The following is an 18,328-nucleotide window of genomic DNA, read 5'->3' as shown; positions in this document are numbered from 1 at the left end:
TGTAGGGCTGCTGGTGCTTTGTTATGGCTAGTTCATAGAGCATAAGGGCAAGAGTTGAGACGGAGGATTGGACCTGATGGGTTTTGCTAAGGAATTTGAACTTCAACCAGAGGACGGTGGGGAACCACTAAAGGGTTTGAAGTAGGAGAACGACAAGATCTGGTTTCACTTCAGAAATTTTAGTTAGAGGGAATGGTGGCGAATCAGTGGCAGTAAGATCCAGATCCTTTAGGAAGCTGTTGTGGAAATCCAGGTGAGAGATGACTGCAACCTGAATTAAAGGTATGGAGATAAGAGAATGGATTTGAGAGTTACTTAAGAAGGATATACGAGGGGGCTGGCCCAGTGGCTCAAGCGGTTAAGTGCACATGCTCTGCTGCAGCGGCCCAGGGTTCGCCGGTTTGGATCCCGGGCGCACACCGACGCACCACTTGTCAAGCCATGCTGTGGCGGCGTCCCATATAAAGTAGAGGAAGATGGGCACGGATGTTAGCCCAGGGCCAGTCTTCCTCAGCAAAAAAGAGGAGGACTGGCATCGGATGTTAGCTCAGGGCTGGTCTTCCTCACAAAAAAAAAAAGAAGTATATACAAGACTTGGCGACTGGTCAAACTTGGAGAACTCAGGGAGAATACCCAGGTTTCTTGTGTCAGTAGCTGAGGGCTTGGTGGTACTATTCACTGAGACAGGGGTACAGAAAGAGGAGCAAGCTCAAGGAGATGTCCAATAGGCGGATGACTCTATGGTTCTATAGCTCAGGAGAGTGAGCTGGGCTGGAGTTAGATTTGGGCCTCACCAGCCTAGAGATGTTTATGAAACCAAAGGTGGGGTATGGATGGAATTGCCAAGGAAAGAGCCCATGGAGTGAGAAGAGAATTGGACCAAGAAGGGATCCCTGAGGAACCCTAACATGTAAGGGACAGGCATAGGAGGAGGAGCCCACGCAAGCAACTGGCAGGAAGTCACCAGAGAGAGAGCCAGAAAACCAGAGTGTGGCATCATGGAAACCAAGGGGAAAGGACAGTTTGAGGAGGCTGCAAACAGCAGTATCTGGGGTAGCCAAGCAATTAAGTGAAGTAAGGGATGGAGAAGGCCTTTGGATTTTACCAAGGAGATTGCTGGTGACCTTGTCTGAAGAGCAGCCATCTTAGTGGTGTAGTGGAGACAGAGCCAGACTGCTGTGGGTGGGAGAGAGAGGAAGGTGAAAACGTGGGGCGAAATCTAGGCAACACTTTTAAGAAGTTCAACAGAAAGGGGAGGCAACAATGAGGGACAGAGAGGATGGCAGTTAAAGGAAGACACACAGACAAGACATTTGTTTTTTCCTTTATGATGGGAGAGGTCAAAGAGAAAGACGATAACTGAGGGTGTAGTGCCCCTGAGGAAGTGGGAGGGGATGGGATCCAGAGCCCAGTTGGAGTGATTACTCTTGGAGGGAGGGCAAAAAGGATAATGCTGATGTGGGTAAATGTGTAGGTAAGGTGGCAGGAAGTTGAGGGAGTTCCATCAGATGGCTTCTATTTTCTCTGTGAAGGAGGAGGGAAGTTGGTCCACTGCCTGTGGTAAGGGGCAGGAGGAAGTGGGAACAGTTCCTTTGAAGAATGGGAGAGAGCTGACCAGGGTCAGACGATTGCCAAGCACATTTAGGACCAGTTGCAGTTAGAGTCCTTGAATTTGCAATGGCACCAATCTTTGAGGAAGTACACCAGCAGCTTCTAGCAGCCTGGTAGTAGGAATGGAAAAAAACGAATAGTTGGTGGTTACAATTTTGCGTGGTAAGGGCAAGAGGGTAAGCAAATTATTGGTCTAGGGCTAGCAAGGGAAGGAAGTGAAAACAAGAAGAGTTACCAGAGAGAAACCAGATGGGTCAAACATTAATTGAGGACCTTCTACATCTCTGGTAATATGTAGGGAAACAGAAATACAAAGGTAAGGCAATGGTTCCCAAATCTACCTGTGCCTAGCATCAAGCTTAATAAAAATACAGACTCCTGGGCCTCATTCCTGGGGTCGAGCAGGTCTAAGGCTGGGGTCTCATGTGACTCTTCTGTAGCCAGGTTTGGAAACCACTTGAAGCAATGGAAAAAGCACACAAGGAAACAGACATATGGAATATATACAGTGCCATAACTCCATGACTGTGGTCTGTACAGGTGCTGTGGAAACCAAGAGGGCTTGGAGGTGGGAATCAAGAGGGGATGACAGGGAAATTTTCCTCGAGAAGGTAAGGCAGTGCCTGGTGAATGGGAGTTAGCCCAGCCAAGAGGGGAAGATGCCAAAGAAGCATTCCAAGTACAGGGAACAGCATGTGCAAAGGCAGGGCCACCTCTGTGGAACTCCAAGTCATTTGGTGTAGCTACAGCCAAGGGTGTAAACAGAGGAGTGGTGGGACCTCTCAGGAGAAGGAAGCAAGAACCAGATTGTTTTAAGCCTCATTCACCGTGCTCCACTTTCCATCAAAAGAGCATTTCTCTGACACAGCCAGGGTCCACTTAAGAAAGAGGCCAAGAATCCTGACTTTCACAATAAGTATCTTAGAAAGCAGGCTCCTCAGGAACTGGGAGGGTTAGCCCCATTGCTGCTATGATGCATCAGGTGTGATCTTTGCAGGCCACTAGGTGGTGAAGAGTTTTTTTGTCTGACTAGAAACTAAGCATTTACAGATTTGTATTTATTGACTTACTCTTAGGGAAAGGCCGATGTCCTAAGCTCAGCGAGAATTATTAAAGGAGCCTCCCTTCTGGGCTCTGAGCCAAAAACCAGGAGAAGAGGCAGCCTGAAGTGATCAAATTTAAAGTATATGGACATTGTGGAGAGCTGTTTTTCCCCGCAAATGGTTTCTCCTCCTTCTTTCCCCGGCCCTGAAAGCCTGAAGTAAACTCCCACGCCCTTACTCCCGCTCCTTATTCTCAGAACTCTCCAGGCATATATTTGAAGATAAACCACACATGCATGGGCATTTCTTTTGTTTAGCAAACCCAGAGGTCATGTTTGAGGGCTGCTGAAGTCAGACTCTACCCACTTAACTTTCTGCAGAGTCTCCAAAATACAGTAAATCTGGAATACTCAATGAAGTCAGGGCAACTTAGCTCTCAAACAAACACATACTGCCTGGAGGACAACCTAGGACTTGGCTACCCTGGACCAGTGTCACTATCCAGAAAAGACTCAAGGCCTATTTTGTGATCCTGCTTCAACGCTCAAGGCTAGAGTGCTTTTTGAAAGCCCTCCTGATAATGAGAAGGAAAAACAGACTCTCCCAGCCATCCCAAGATTGCAGCTGGAGTACAGGCGCTATGGCCTCCAGAGACCTATGGACTCAGGAGCCGGGAAGAAAGCAGGCCATCATCCCCACTCCATCTCTCAGTTACAGAGAAGCATTCATTCTGAGAGCTAGAAAAGCAGCAGAAGGGGTATGGAGGATCAAGGAGGAAGGTAGCGCCTTGCTGTCTGGAAGCACAAGCCTTCACCCCACCTGTAGTTAAGCCTTATCCAGTATTCTGCCAGCCAAGAGGTGTCCTCATTAGGCAAATAGGAAAACAGAGGCTTAGCCTCCGAGTTCTGCAGCTCTTCGTGACCCTGGGGATCATCAAGTCCAAGGACAGAGATACAATCTCCCATTCTGAGCCTTTGCAGTCTCTTCTGAGTCCTGCTGGCTCAGTGACCAAAATGAGCTTTCCATTAAAAGGAGTTAGGCTCCTGGAAGGTGCCAGTTTAATACTCTTAGATTTAAAAGTTGCCACAGGGCATGGGAAAGGCTTCAATAATGAAGGCATGAGTGATCGTGAGGGCCTAGGCTCAGAACCCATACCTCACATGTTGGCACAGAGGGTCTCAGGGTAGGTACAAGTAGTATCCAGGCACTGAAGCTCTAAGAATGTTCATCATGGTTAATATACAGTGAGGAGTTACTATATGTGGGGCATTGTGCCAAGCACTTCTCACATACTGGGGGAGGGTAAGAGAAAGGCCATGTGGGGCAGAGAAAGCCACCAAGGGATGGAAGAAAGAATCCCATAGCCTAAGAGCTGAAGGGCCTTGGCAACTGTATTCGTTTGGGCGAGGGCTGCCATAACAAAGTACACAGACTGAGTGGCTTAAACAACAGAAACTTTGTCTCACAGTTCTAGAGGCTAGAAGTCCAAGATCAAGATGTCGGCATTGCTGGTTCCTTCTGGAAGCTGTGAGGGAAGGGATCTGTTCCAGGCCTCTGTCCTTGGCTTGTAGATGACCATCTTCTCCCAATGTCTCTTTACATCATCTTCCCTCTATGCGTGTCTCTGTGTCCAAATTTCCCCTGTTCATATGGACACCAGTTATATTGGATTACTGACCTCATTTTTTTTTTTTTTTGTGAGGAAGATCAGCCCTGAGCTAACATCCACGCTAATCCTCCTCTTTTTGCTGAGGAAGACCGGCTCTGAGCTAACATCTATTGCCAATCCTCCTCCTTTTTCTCCCCAAAGGCCCAGTAGATAGTTGTATGTCATAGCTGCACATCCTTCTAGTTGCTGTATGTGGAACGTGGCCTCAGCATGGGCGGAGAAGCGGTGCGTCGGTGCGCACCTGGGGTCTGAACCTGGGCTGCCAGTAGCGGAGCGCACACACTTAACCGCTAAGCCACGGGGCCGGCCCCTACTGACCTCATTTTAATGTGATTACCTCTGTCAAGATCTATCTCCAAATAAAGTCTGAGGTACTGGGGTTAGGACTTCAACATATGAATTCTGGGGAGGGACACGATTCCACCCGTAACAGCAATGTCTAACCAAACCCTCTCCTTTTATAAATAAGGATCTTGAAGCCCTGAGTGGGAGAGTGACTTGCACAGGGTCACACTGCAAATTGAAAAAACTAAGACTAGAACCCAGGTCTTTTGAGGCCCTGAGCTTTGAGTGGACTTCCCTAGGAGTAGCATGCAGCATTGTCTGCTTTTGGAAGCCCCTTCTCCAAGAAGGAAATCCCTGAGCTTGGACAAATCTAGGAAGTACCCAGTCAGATCCCTTTATAAGCCTCGAATGAGGACACGCTAAAACTCTCTTACAAACCAGTATTTGGAAGAAGACTCTGAAATGCCATAGTGGAAAGAACCCCATTAATGGAGCTTAATATAAGCACTGGGGTTTACTTTCAATGGCTGGGCCCCTCCTTAAGGAGGCAGATATGTAGTGTGTCATCCAGAGCTTTGCTCCTTACTTGCAGCCCCCAACAGCACAGTTAGCCAGAATATGGCTGCATGGTGCTGGCTCCTCACAGGCTCTCTCCCATTGTTCACTCTCTGGGTCAGCCTCCGCCTAGAGGCTGGCATCCGGCCTCCATACCTGGCCAGAGGCTGGTAGGTCTCCATTTTGCAATCTGTTATGAGAACTCACTAAGAAGGCTCTTTTGAAAGTCTCATGCAACTTGCAGAAGCAACATGGGTTTAAGAATCTTGCTCTCGCGGCTTCAAAAACAAGGAGGCAAAAATTGAGATTGAATATAGCACAGAAGTGTGGGTGACACCAAACCACAGAGGAGTTGATAGGCTGTGGGGAAGGAAGTGAAAAGTTCACCTTGTCCTCAGTGTAACAGAGGGTTGTTGGTTTTGCAGAGGTTTGCTTTTTTAAAAATTTTTCATTCAATAAAAATAGCTCGGTGGGACAACATATTATAGCATTCGTGGAAATAAAAACTAGGAACCACATCATAGGATGTTCTGCTCCAGACTTGGCCCTGGTTCCCCAGGCAGCTCCCAGCTCTTTCTGATGTATGCAGCAGCAGTGGAGGCCCTCACCCCTTCCCAGGTGGGGTCTGGCCTTCAAGGAGGAAGGGAGGAGGTGGTTCAGAGGCATCAGCTGTTTCCCTGCCTCTGAGCCAAGACCCTCGCCTCAGCTAGAAACTCAGCTTTGTCCCCTGCGACTGGCTTCCGCACTGTGAAAAGTTTCCATCACAAAGGGTCGATTCAGGAAACCAAGGTTAGAGGCAAACGGTCTTATTTGAAAATGGTGAAGGCCAGCAAGGCCTTGGGCTTCCTGCATTGATTGCTCTCTCGGGGCCTGGGACCAACCTAGCCGGGTGGGGCGAGCAGCTCTGCAGGTTACAGGATGTGAAAGTGGGGACTGAGGTTAGGAAAAAGAATGAAAGGCTGGGACCAGAACACACCCAGTAGAGGGCCATGTGCAGTTCTCCTCTTCAGGGTTTCCTGTGGGTACACTAGAACATTGTGTTCTGGCTGTGAACTTACCAGGCTGAGCCGCTCCTGACTCAGCCCCTGGGTCCTAGTGCTGCCTCTCACCTACCCTCAGCCTGAGCTCCGCAGTGCAGGCGTGAGGCCCACTGTAGGACCCTGGGAGGCCATGTCCACTGTGTCCTCCCTCCTGGGTGAGGCCTCCAGGGACCAGAGTGTAACCCCTTACATTCCGATTCATCCTGCATTTCCAAAGCATCTTCCATGTGCTTGGCACTGTCACACAATAGCATGTCATGTCGCTCTTGACAAAACATCCTTCAGATGACAAAACTGAGGCTCCAGGAAATTGGGAGGCACAGCCAAGGTCAGCATTCAAGGTTTTTGGACCCAGGTCTCCTGACACTTTAGGGATAACTGATTTTGAGACATCACTTCAAACCCTTGAAATGAATGTGAGCCTTTACCTTCAAAGTTTCTCTCCAGATAAATTTGAGAATAAGGTACTTAATGAATTCTCCAAAACAGCCCAAAGCTCAGGCATGTGGGGCAGAGCTGTCCAGAGGAGCCATAGCCTGACCCCTGCCCTGCCCAGAGCCTGGCTCGCTCTAGTGATCTCGTCTGCCCTGTGCATGAGCCCCCTGCAGCTGCCGCCACGAGCCTCTGTGCAGCCCACACCAGGCCCAAAACTGTTCTGTGCCTATGTAGGCCCGGAACTCAGAGGCACACGCTGGGCCCCAGTCCAAGTAGCCAAGAATCAATGGGCCAGCAGGGAGGGAGAGGGGGCTCAAGAGGGGATGGAGGCTCTCTGGTTGGAAGAGATCTTTGCAGTTTCTAAAGTGGGTTCTGGATTATAAATCCCTCTACTAGATTGTAAGCCTCTTTTTCCAAGTCGTTTTTGTATTCTGTGTGTGTGCTGCTCCTTGATAAACAGTTGTTGAAAGACCTGAATGAAAGTCACTCCCTGCACATTGAGCACCTACTGTGTACTAAGCCCTGACCGAGATAATGGGCACACGATTGCTCCCAGGGGAAGTCCAGGGTGCTGGGAGCAAGCACAGAGCAGGAGACCTACTGAGAGCTGGGGGCCCAGCAAAGTCCTTGAGGAAGAGATCTTTAAGCTGAGACCCAAAAGCAAGTAGCAATTAGCCAGACAAGGAGGTTGGGAAAGGGAGGTTCAGGCAGAGGTAATAGTGCTTGTGAAGACCTGGAATTCAGAGAGCAGGGAGCTCCTCGAAAGAACTGAGAAAAGTCTTCTGAACTCCAACAGGAAATCTTGTTCTCACTCCAGGGGAGAGCCCAGGCATTGTTATTGTCTGTCAGAAGGAATCCTACTACTTCTCGGTGGCCTTTCCCCAGGCCCTAGACTCCATTCCTGGGAAAACCAGAGGAATCCTAAAAGATGGCTGGGACACATCTTGAGGCAGGAAGGTCATGGGTGTGGCTGGAAGGGGCAGCAGTAGTCCAGGCACTGGGACACTGGACTGAGATACTGGGTAGATCACTTCCGACCTCTCTCTGGACCGCAATTTCTGTGCTTTCTGTATTCTCACTACCTAGCCTGACACTCAGAACTTCCTGAATTAATGAATGACTGCAGTCTCCCTCTGTAAAAAGGTTACTTCCAATGCTAAGATTCTGGGTCTGAGACCTACAGTCAGTCCTGCCCAGGATTCTTTAGCAACAGAAGTGCCATGAAAGGAAGGAGCACAGTGCTCAGCACACCCACAACAAATGTTTGTTGAATGAATGAATAAGCAAGAAAATGAATGAATGAGTGAATGCTCTCCCTGATGTCACTCTAAAAGCTTCGATGGATCCTTGCTTCTCTCTATCTTGCTTTGATCTCCATCACTCCTAACCCTGTGCAGTCATTGTCACCCACCCACTTCATAGGCAGACACCGGATTTAGTTGTGACAACGAGCTCTACATCTTGCCTTTCATGCTGCATCCTAGAGGAAGAAGATGTCAGATGACTGCACGGAGTTGAGAGGCAGTGTAACGAAGAAAGAGAAAGGACTAAGATGTTCAGAATCTGAAAATAAGTGCACATTCTCCCTGTCTTATAAACCCCAAACCTGCCAAATACTCTGCCCCACTCCTGGGAACAGTTAGAACTCACCAGGGCTTGCTGGAAGTGCTCTGAAAATGGCCAAGTGCTCCCTAAGCCACCATATTCCCTGCTTGCCCTGGATCAGGCCTATAGTTAGGGCAAGAGTTCCCAGCCGGCACACCCTCAAATGCATTTTCCCTCTCCTGTGGGTTTCCAGGCTAGCCCGCAGAAGCCTGATTCATCCACAACCACTGAAACATGGCATTAATTCCAGCTATACCCTGGGTGAGCCAGGCCATTATGGCAACCAAACCACCACTTACAGCATTATTTTGATGGGAAAATGTGTTCTGAGCTCCAAGCAACCAAATTACAAGTGAGACATAGGCACACCCAGGTTCGAATCCCAGTATTAACACTTCCTAATCATGTGGTCATGGTCAAGGCACCATCCTCCCCAGCCTCACTTTCCTGCTTTGTAAAAGAATATCTCCTTTAGAAGGTTGTAGTACAGACTAATAGACACCTGTGCAAGTGCCTCATGGCACGTGGCAGACGTTTCCCTCCTTCTTTTCACCGGGGCTTTTGTGGAGAGACCTGGAGAAGAGACTCTAAACACAGTCTCTCCGAGGAGCGTTCTTACCCAGCTTGCATGGGGGCAGTATTACCACTGGACTCAGGCTCAGAGCAAGTGTTTATGAGATAAATGAGCTGCTGTCTGTGAAATCACAGAACATTCCTCATCTTTGACCTTCTCCAGGCTTTTACTGGCTTATCTGAGCCAAGAAACTTCTGCCCCTACTCAGCTCCGTCTCCCCCAACCTCTCCATGAACAGCATTGTTCTGGCTTCCTTGCTCCTGGTCCTGGGAAGGGGCTTTGCCTCCGGAAGGAGCCAGAAGCCCTGGCCTTTCACCCTCAGCCTGGATGTCAGCCCACAAGAGCAAGCAGGAGCAAGCAGGAGGAGGGCGGAGACCCGGCGGCACACCACCGAGGCCTGGGGAAGGCAGTCCTCCTCCGCAGGCTTTGGCTTTCGCCCCTCCTTGCTCTGTTTGTTTCCATGCTGCAGCCAGAACAGTCTGTACCCAAAGGATGGTGAAACGGCCAAGGAATCCGTAGGGTCCTAAAGGTTGACCTTCTTCCTTTCCTTGCCCTTGTTCCTAAAAGTTAGGGTTTCCTGGCTTTGGGATCCTTGTTCCGTGCTCAGGGTCACGGACGGGCACTGTGGAGGTCAGTCACCTTGAATGAGTCTCCCCTACACTGCACTGTGCTTCCCACAATCCGTCTCCACAGTGCCGTCTCCACATCTTCACAGTAACCCCCACTTTTCCCCATTTGGAACCCCAGAGCCTTCTCAGACCCTTCCTCCATCTGCCCAGCTCCTGTCAGTGGCCCATCACTCTGCAGTACTTCTCACTGGGTTTCCACCGCTCCAGCCCCATCCCCACCTCTTATCCATCCCCCTCCAATCCTCCAACAGCAAAAAACAAAAACAAAAAACTCTTGTGAAAGTAATACGAGCTCATGGTAAAAATCCAACAGTGCAGAGGTATAAAGGGAAAAAGTAAAAGCTTCTCCCACTCCCCTCCCTCAGAGATAACCTCTATGAGCAGTGTTTCCAGGGGCCTAGATGATTCTTCTGCACATTTAAGCGTTTGTCTCTAAGGGAGTGTCCTCTGGTTTTTCTTCAGAATGAGATTATCATATACACATTGTTCTGCAACTAGTTCTTTTTATCTAACAATGTATCTTGGACATCTTTCCAAAATCTACCCCACTCTTTTTAACACCCACATAATATTCCATGATTTAGATGTTCCAGATGTGATTTAACCATTCTCCTGCCATAGACACTTAGGTGGTTTTCCGTTTTTGCAATCACTATCTAATTGGTTCCCTGCCTCAGGTCTCAAACATACAATCTGCCCTCCACACCTCTGCTCAATTCCAACACCCAATCTGTCATTCCCAGCTCAACCATCTTCCTTGTGTTAGGGTTATTCATTAGGTGTCTTATCTCCCCTACTCCATCTTAAGCTTCTCGAGACAGTGTGTTCGCCTTGGAGTTCCTGGCAAGGAGCACTCTGGGCCTGTCAGCTCTGCAGTTTTTGAGCCAATCTCAGTGCTGCCCTAGGGAAACGTAAGGGGGTTCTCAGGCCACATGGACACTCCTTCTTTCTTTTCATATATATTCATTGGGAACTCTGTGGGCCTGGCTTTGTGCAGGGCACCAGAGCTCCAGGATGAAACAGACACAGACCCTGGCCTCCTGGAGCTTGCAGTTCAGTGGGCAAGACAGGCAGTGGACACTTGCACAGATAAAGACATGTAAAATTACATATGGAGTGAGTGCTTTGAAAGGAAACAGCAGTGGAAAAGAAGGAATGGGGCCACCAGGGAAGGCCTCTCTGCAGAGGCGATGAGATGCAGTGCAGAGAGGGCCAGTGGCAGCCAGCAAACCATGGGATCTGGTTCCCATTCCAGGCCACTCAGGACACTTCCCCTTTAGTCTTCTCATCTGACAAGAAGGGAAATCCCCCTTTCGGTTTTAACTTTCTGTGACAATAATAAATGCTATCAGAGGTCAGGGAAAGCAGAGTTCCCTACTGCCTGGGAGGGGTCAGGGGAGACTTCTCACTGATTTCACATTGATCTTGAGTCACATGTGGGCTCCAGTTTCATTCAATTCTGGGCCAAATACTTGTTGAGCAAATACCATATGTATCTAACAGACAGAGGTGGGGGGTGGGGGTGGGGAGGTGTTTAAAGATTTAAAATATGCAACCTCTGAAGGAGTTTACCATCTGATGGGGCATCAGACCCAGGAAAGGGTCATTTCAATATACGATGTCAAGTGAGAAGAGAGCAACTCATCCACAGCTGTGAGAACTGAGCATCAGCTTCAAAGTCAAGCAGGTCTGGGCTGGGCTCTGCCCTCACTGCCTGGCAGGGGAACATGGAGCTTCCTGAGTGTGTTCAAAGAGGGCTCCTGGAAAGCCCTGAGCTTGACACAAGCCTGCAGTGTCAGGCAGAGCTAGAAGGAGCTACAAGGGCATCTGGGAAGAGTAATCAGTGTGAAGATGGGAGCAAAGTGGAAGCGAAGGCACTTGAGACCATAGAGGAAAGGCATCCCACAGGGCACAGGGACCTGGGCCAAGTCAATTATACCAGCGTTGAAAAAAATTCCAAGCGAAAAAGAACAGTTTAAGGAGTGCAAGTGTCCCCCAGTCTCCTCCTGGGGCCACAGATTTCATGCCCCAGAGAGGGCACCAGATGGGAGAAGACAGAAATCTGCTGTTACCTCTGCCAGCCTCACTTCCAGGACTGTGTGTCTGTTTCTCTTTAGCATGATTAAAAATACTGTAAATTATATGCTTATATCTTGTTGTCCTCTTTATGACCCACTGTACATGGCTGAATGTATTTTGCCTATCTACATACATATTACTGTGCAAAGTTGTATACACAAAGCCATGCATACTGTACTTTATGAAAAATTTAAGAGCGTTTCAGAGGTAATTAGAACCATTTATGATTTTCCCCTCTTGGGCTGTGGGAGGGAGATGAATCTAGAGATAGACAAGGGCCTGCCCTGGAGGCTTGCTAGGCCAAGGTAAGGAGCCAGACTTGCTCTAAATGCAATAGGGAGTTATTAAAAGGTTCCAGAGGGAGGCCTTAGTGAGGCTGAACACAGGTAAAATCGATAGAAAGTTCCAGGCTCTCACTGTTTCTACCTAAGAAAATAGAGTTGCCTCCACAATCAGAGCAGTAAATCCCAAACCAGTTCTGTCCACAGCTCATCTGTGTGCCTCACTTTCTTCCTCTGTGAAGGATGTCTCACCTGCCGTAGTGCGGGGCTGCAGTAGCACAAGGCCAACTTTGGCAAGTGATGAGGCCTGAGGCTGAGGGGGCTTTGGGCCCACCTCAGCAAAACCCAGTGACATTGTTGTCAAATCTGAATGACATTCAGATTTGACATTACCTCCAGGGCTGACCAGCTCTGGAGTTGGTGCATCAGGATTAGGACATTATTCTTTGGGGAAAGAGCTTGGTGAAGCTTCTGCAGGCCTATTGATGTCCTTCTTTTTTTTTTTTTTTTTTTTTTTTTTAAAGATTTTATTTATTTATTTTTTCCCCCCAAAGCCCCAGTAGATAGTTGCGTGTCACAGCTGCACATCTTTCTAGTTGCTGTATGTGGGACGCGGCCTCAGCATGGCCGGAGAAGCAGCGCGTCAGTGCGAGCCCGGGATCCGAACCCGGGTCGCCAGCAGCGGAGCGCGCTCACTTAACCACTAAGCCACGGGGCCGGCCCTGATGTCCTTCTTTCCAGGGCCAGAGACTCTGAAAACTTCTTGGGAGAGCGAGGCAACACGCCTCATTGTGCAGCCCTCAGCAAATGCAGCGGCTGCACCAAGTGCTAAAAAAAAGCTCCCATAATAACCATGTGTGATAATAAAAAGATAAAGAGGCAAATAGGTATGTAGGTCAGCTCAAAAATAGCCACCCACCCATTCGGCCTGGGTAACCATTTGAGCCAGGTGGGTACAAAGGGTTTTCTTCCTTCCCCTCCCAAGCAGATCTTCCCTGCTCTTTTTAAGATTGTCTTAAACACAAGTCCCTTCCTGCACTAGCTGGAGGTGGCCTGGGCAGCTCTGGCCTGCAGCCCTACGGCGCAGGCCCTCCTCCCAGCGCTCCCTCCACCAAACAAATCCTGGGGTCAGAGGGCACAAGGGCTTGGCCTCTCTGACGCGGGTTCTTGGGGCCAAGGCAGGGTTTAGGGTGGTGACTCACAGACACTCCCCCGCCCACCCCCATAAGGTTTAGCGCGCACCCAGGAGGCCTCCCCCACTCCAACAGAGACCGCTTTGTTAGCAGACTCGGTCCAAGGAGAGTTACAGCCTCAGGGCTGTGAGGGCCTCCTCTGCCTCTCCCTCCTTCCCCTCTCCCTCTCTCCCCCTCTCCCGCCCTCACCAGAAAGGCGCCGGCCCCTCCACCCTGCCCCCACCGAGCAGCCCGGCGACCGAGGCGCTGAGCTCAGCATCTCTGCGGCCGGGCCGCCTGCCTCCGGGACAGTGGGAGGAGTCTCCTGTCTCCCGGGGGTGGGCAGGGCTGGAGCCAGCCCCGCCCTTCTCCCCATCGCACTCTCTCTTTCCATCCCCTTCCGTCCCCCAGACGCACGTTATCCAAGTCACGTTCCCGCTTCCCCCCGGTAGGGGGTCGGCGGAGACAGATCACCCCCATCGCCTATCAGCTGCTCTGCATATGTCACCTCCGCGGCCGGGCTCCCCTGGGGGCGCACCTCGGCTGCGGCGGAGGGGAGAGGGAGCAGGGGATCTTCCCTTCCCCCATCGTGCCGGTCCCACTGCAGACTAGCCACTGCAGACCGCGGGGCAGTCGGTTCAGCTCTTGTGCGCTCCTCTTCCCAGAGCAGACTCTGGAAATCTAGAATTGTGTTTCTTTGCGTTTGTTTTTTAAATACAAAAGGATTCAGCAGTGGCTCCTGGATTCCTATGCCAAAGTCTGTCCCCTGGTGGGTGACAAATGGGACACCCGAAGGCGGGGAGAGGCCCTTCTTTTGGCACACCACTTCCCAGATTGGTCTTCCCCCCCGGGGGGATACCTGGAGGGGAGATGTGGTGACAGAAGCACTGTCACTTCTGGTCCTGGGGGGGTCTACCTAAAGGGAAACCCGGTGGGTGGCAGTCTGCCGGTGCCATTGAGTCAAGAGGGCTGGGCCCTGCTGAATTCTTTGAGGGGAGGAAGAACCTGATCAGATAAAACAAGGGCCAACAGAGAAGAGAAAGTTTTTTTGTCACCAACTCCAGGTGCTCACTCCACCTGTTGTACACCACCACTCCTCAACATGTACTGCCCCCCTTTCCAGCCACACAGTCCCCTTTGGCTCACAACTAAGAGTGTCGAGCTTTTGGAACCAAGGAAATGATCCATGAGTCATGGCTCCAGTCTGCTGACTCGCTGTGTGACCTCATGCAAGTCACTGCACCTATCTGAACCTCAGTTTTCTTACCTGTAAAGTGACACCGATGAGGCCTGTCCTGCCTACACTACACAAATATTAATTGTTATTTTTATTGACAGTTATAAAAATAATAAAGGATATGGAAGTGTTTTTAAAAAGAGCTCCAGAAAGGTCAAAGATCCTTGTGAAGAGGTGGCAAAGTTGCCAGGTGGGGCTGGCAGCTCCCATCACCTGCCAACCTAGGAATTCCAGAAAAGGGCCCAGGATGCAGATCCTTGACTGGGCGGCTGCCTTTTGCATAGACCTGAGTTTCCCAAACCTTTCGCTACTAAGGTCACTGGAGATAAAAAACACTTGTGAGTGAGAGTAGAAGCTTCGCAGAGGGGCAATGAAGTGGTTGCAAGCCTGGGAAAAGAAAGTTCCTGAGGATTGAGTGAGGCCTAACTGGGGAGAATGGGAGATCATGGGTACCTCATAAGGCTCCCCACCCTCAGGCTTAGATCCTTCTCCATAAAGGGGTGAGGTGGGGGGCTGGAAGATTTTAAGGTTCATTCTACTGACAGAACACTCCTGACAGTGAGAGGGCTGACTCCTCTCTCTACTGAGCACTCTAAGCCAGCCCTACTCACCCCAGCCCCTTGGGGTACCCAGAGGCTGGACAGCCCCCGGGTCTCTCTTCTCTGGAAAAACAAAAACAGCGAGCTCATTTTGCTGTCCGTCAGGCGGTGAGCCTGGATTCAGGCTGTGTCCACTGCAGCAGCCCCTGGTCGTCCCTGTCATCCCCACGCACACCCCACCCCACCCCCAGCTTGATGAACAAGCCCACCCTGACCCTGCCTCCCCTTTTGATATACGGCAGTTGGAAACCCTCAAAAGGCAAGAACACTGAGAGGGCTGGAACTGGAGCGTCTGTTTCCACCTTCTCTGGCAGACTTCCTCCAGATGGTTCACCCCCAGACAGGCCGCCTGGCCTGGGATTTTTAGAAAAGCAGCTCCATGGAACTTGTCATGATTTTTCCTTCGTTATGATCTTTGTGGAGGCTGAAGAGGCCTTCGAGATTCTCTAGTTGTGGATTTTCAAAACTGGAGTATGAAAATCCCAACACTACATGAACCCCAGGATAATCGCAGCGTATCTTTTTTGATTAAAAGGTTTTTTTTTTTTTGGAGGGGGAGGGAGAAATTAAGTAATTTAACTAGTAAGTAATTTTAAAATTTACTACTAAAATTAACACAGATAAAATGTAAAATAGAATGCAAGATTGCATTATTTGTAATAAAAATACTAGACTTCAAAGACATGTTATGCTTCCTAGAGGTTTGCTTTGGGGTCACAGCCCAGAACCTTATTCATCCTTAGTGGCCAAATAGCCTGAACTCACGTCAGCTGCCTCCTGTCCCCTCACAGGGCCTGGGCTTGCCTCAGAAAAAGAGAGCCATTTAGCCTAGGCTTCAGGTACTAATTGGAGAGGGGTGTTGCCTCACCCTCCCTCCACTTCACTGTTTTCTTTCCTCATAAGGGTTCAGAAGCCAGAATGGGAGAGGGATCCTGGGAAGCTGGCTGAACGCTGGCTCCCGAGCAGATGGGATTCCTTCCTGAGAGGCAGTGGAGTGGGTTAGTGAGCAAAGAGACAGTGCCCTGGAGTCTGGCCAGGTCCCTGGGATAGCTCATTTGACTACTCTGGCTACGTGGGAAGCAAGGTGGCAGAGCAGTGGAAGTCTGGTAGGCCTCTGTGCTTTTCACCACTGCTGGGGTAAACAAGGTCTGCCAGGATCCTAAGGCTACCCTCCTAGCTCTCGAAACCTCCACCCTTTGTCATGGTGGTTTATCAAGCCAACCCGTTGGGGGATTCCCACTGCCTTTGCCCTGTCCCCAGAGGAAACAACTTCTTGTGAAACCTAGGAGCCCAGCAGAACTGGCTGGCTCTGAGCTCACCATTGTCACATGTGGCCCTGGTCTCCACAGCTGCATGCCATCTTACTCACCCTTAATCCACCCCCAACCCACAGGGAGGCCCTTTGATAGGCTGGGGAGCCAACCCAGCATTCCTTCCAGGACCTATCTTTCTTTCTGAGAAGTCAGCAGACATCCCAACTAAAGATGAGCACCAGGATGGCTTGGAGAGCTTTTGTGCCAAAGGGCCCCATGCAGACCTACCAAATTAGAATGGGGTTGGGGAGATGGGAATCTACGGTGTATGAACTCCTCAGATGATTCTGATTACCAATCGGGCTTGAAAGCCATTGGTTGATGGAAGGATGACTGGACTCTCACTCTGAGCCTCAATGTCCTCATCTGTAGAATGGCACTATATTCCTTCCTCAGGGTGTAAGTAGATAATACATTTTAAAAGCTTCTTTGAAAGGCTGAACAACACAATGTATTGTTAGTATTTCCATTTCAAAAAATAGCTTCATTTGCAAAAAGATTCCCCACTGAATTTTTAATTCTCCCTCTAATAGCCCAATCAAAATCCTACATGCAGCTCTGGGCTGTCAACAGCTTTTCACAATCCTCCTGGTAAACCAGGTGCACTTATAATCTTGCTATTTTGACCAAGTTGTTTGTTGTTTTTCAAGTAAAAAAGCCACAGAAGTCCTGGGAACACTTTTGCTGGCTTCACTGTCCCCACCTCCTACCACCACTCCGCCCTCTCCATACCACCCTGACCCACTGGCTCCTCCTGCCACCTCCACTGCACTCAACGAGATGTTTCCAAAGGGCTCCGGAGGCGCCCCAAGCAGAGCTGTGTAGGCAAGCTGGCTGGCCTTCAGGGTATCCCATCCTGAATTCTGGGGTTCCAAGAATCACACTCCCACCCCAATATCAGGTTTAACTCCTCAAACCCGACTGTGGCAACTTGCCAGACTGAGGCCCTGGGAACCGGTGCGCAGGACAGAAACCGCCTGAACAGGGAGGGGCAGGTGGCCAGGAGTGAGTGCTCATTGACTTTAAATTGCAGGCTGCAGCCGGTCCCACGGGAATAGAGCAGAGCTGGGAAGAGGCAGAGTGTCTGCATGGTCAGGGCTCTGGCCACAAAGACTGGGACATGGGGCCTGGTTACCAACTCCAGAGGCCTGAGTCACCCAGGACGTGACACCAACCCACTCCTGCTCGGAGTTCAACCAGTCTCCTCACCAGGGTTGTCTTGATGCAGATTCCATGTTGCACATTGTGTCTATGTGATGAGTGCTCCCTGGAGCACAATTCCCCGGAAGACATACATAAATGCACAGACTCTAATGGGAATGGTGTCCTCAGGAGCTGTGCAAAGGAGGCAATCCTACTCCCACCAACAAGGGAATATAAACTTCAAAAGTATTTCTAGGAGAGTGACTGCTTGATGGGTTCACTTTGGGATGATAAAGATGTTTTGGAATTAGACAGAGGTAGTAGTTGCACAGCATTTTTTTTTTTAAGTTTTTTATTTTTGTGAGGACAATCAGCCCTGAGCTAACATCTGTCAATCCTCCTCTTTTTTTTGCTGAGGAGGATGTTAGCCCAGGGCTAACATCCATGCCCATCTTCCTCTACTTTATATGAGACGCCGCCACAGCATGGCTTGCCAAGCAGTGTGTTGGTGCGTGCCCGGGGTCCGAACCGGCGAACCCCGGGCCGCCGCAGCGGAGCGTGCACACTTAACCGCTTGCGCCACTGGGCCGGCCCCTGCACAGCATGTTGAATGCACTAAATGCCACTGAATTGTTCACTGTAAAATGGTTAATTTTATATGTGAATTTCATCTCAATAAAAAAATGTTTTAAAGTATTTTGAGGCACTTGAAGGTAAGTACTAATTGCTTTAAAAGAGTCCCCACAATAAGTCAGCCCTCTGCACAATGTCACCTCTGTCCCCAGCTTCCTGAGGTTGCTGACTATATTCCAACTGGAAGAACTAGGTTGCCTCAGAAGCCCCCCTTCCAGACCTGAGCTGAAGAGGAAGGGAAATGTTCAGCACTTGTCAGAAAGGGGATGATGGAAAGGTCACATCAAGTCCTTCTGAAGACCCACCCCAAAGGCCCACCTAGATCCTGGGAATCTAGATGTAGGTCTGCAATTCTGGGGAAATCCACCTTTTTGCTTTATCTAGCCATCCATTTATGCATGCATTCATTTATTCATCTGAGGAAT

This window comes from Ceratotherium simum, chromosome 6, assembly GCF_057802395.1.
Source record: "Ceratotherium simum simum isolate JZ-2026a chromosome 6, ASM5780239v1, whole genome shotgun sequence".
NCBI classification, from domain to species: domain Eukaryota; kingdom Metazoa; phylum Chordata; class Mammalia; order Perissodactyla; family Rhinocerotidae; genus Ceratotherium; species Ceratotherium simum.
The sequence above is the reverse complement of the archived record's forward strand: the minus strand, read 5'-3'. Positions refer to the sequence as shown.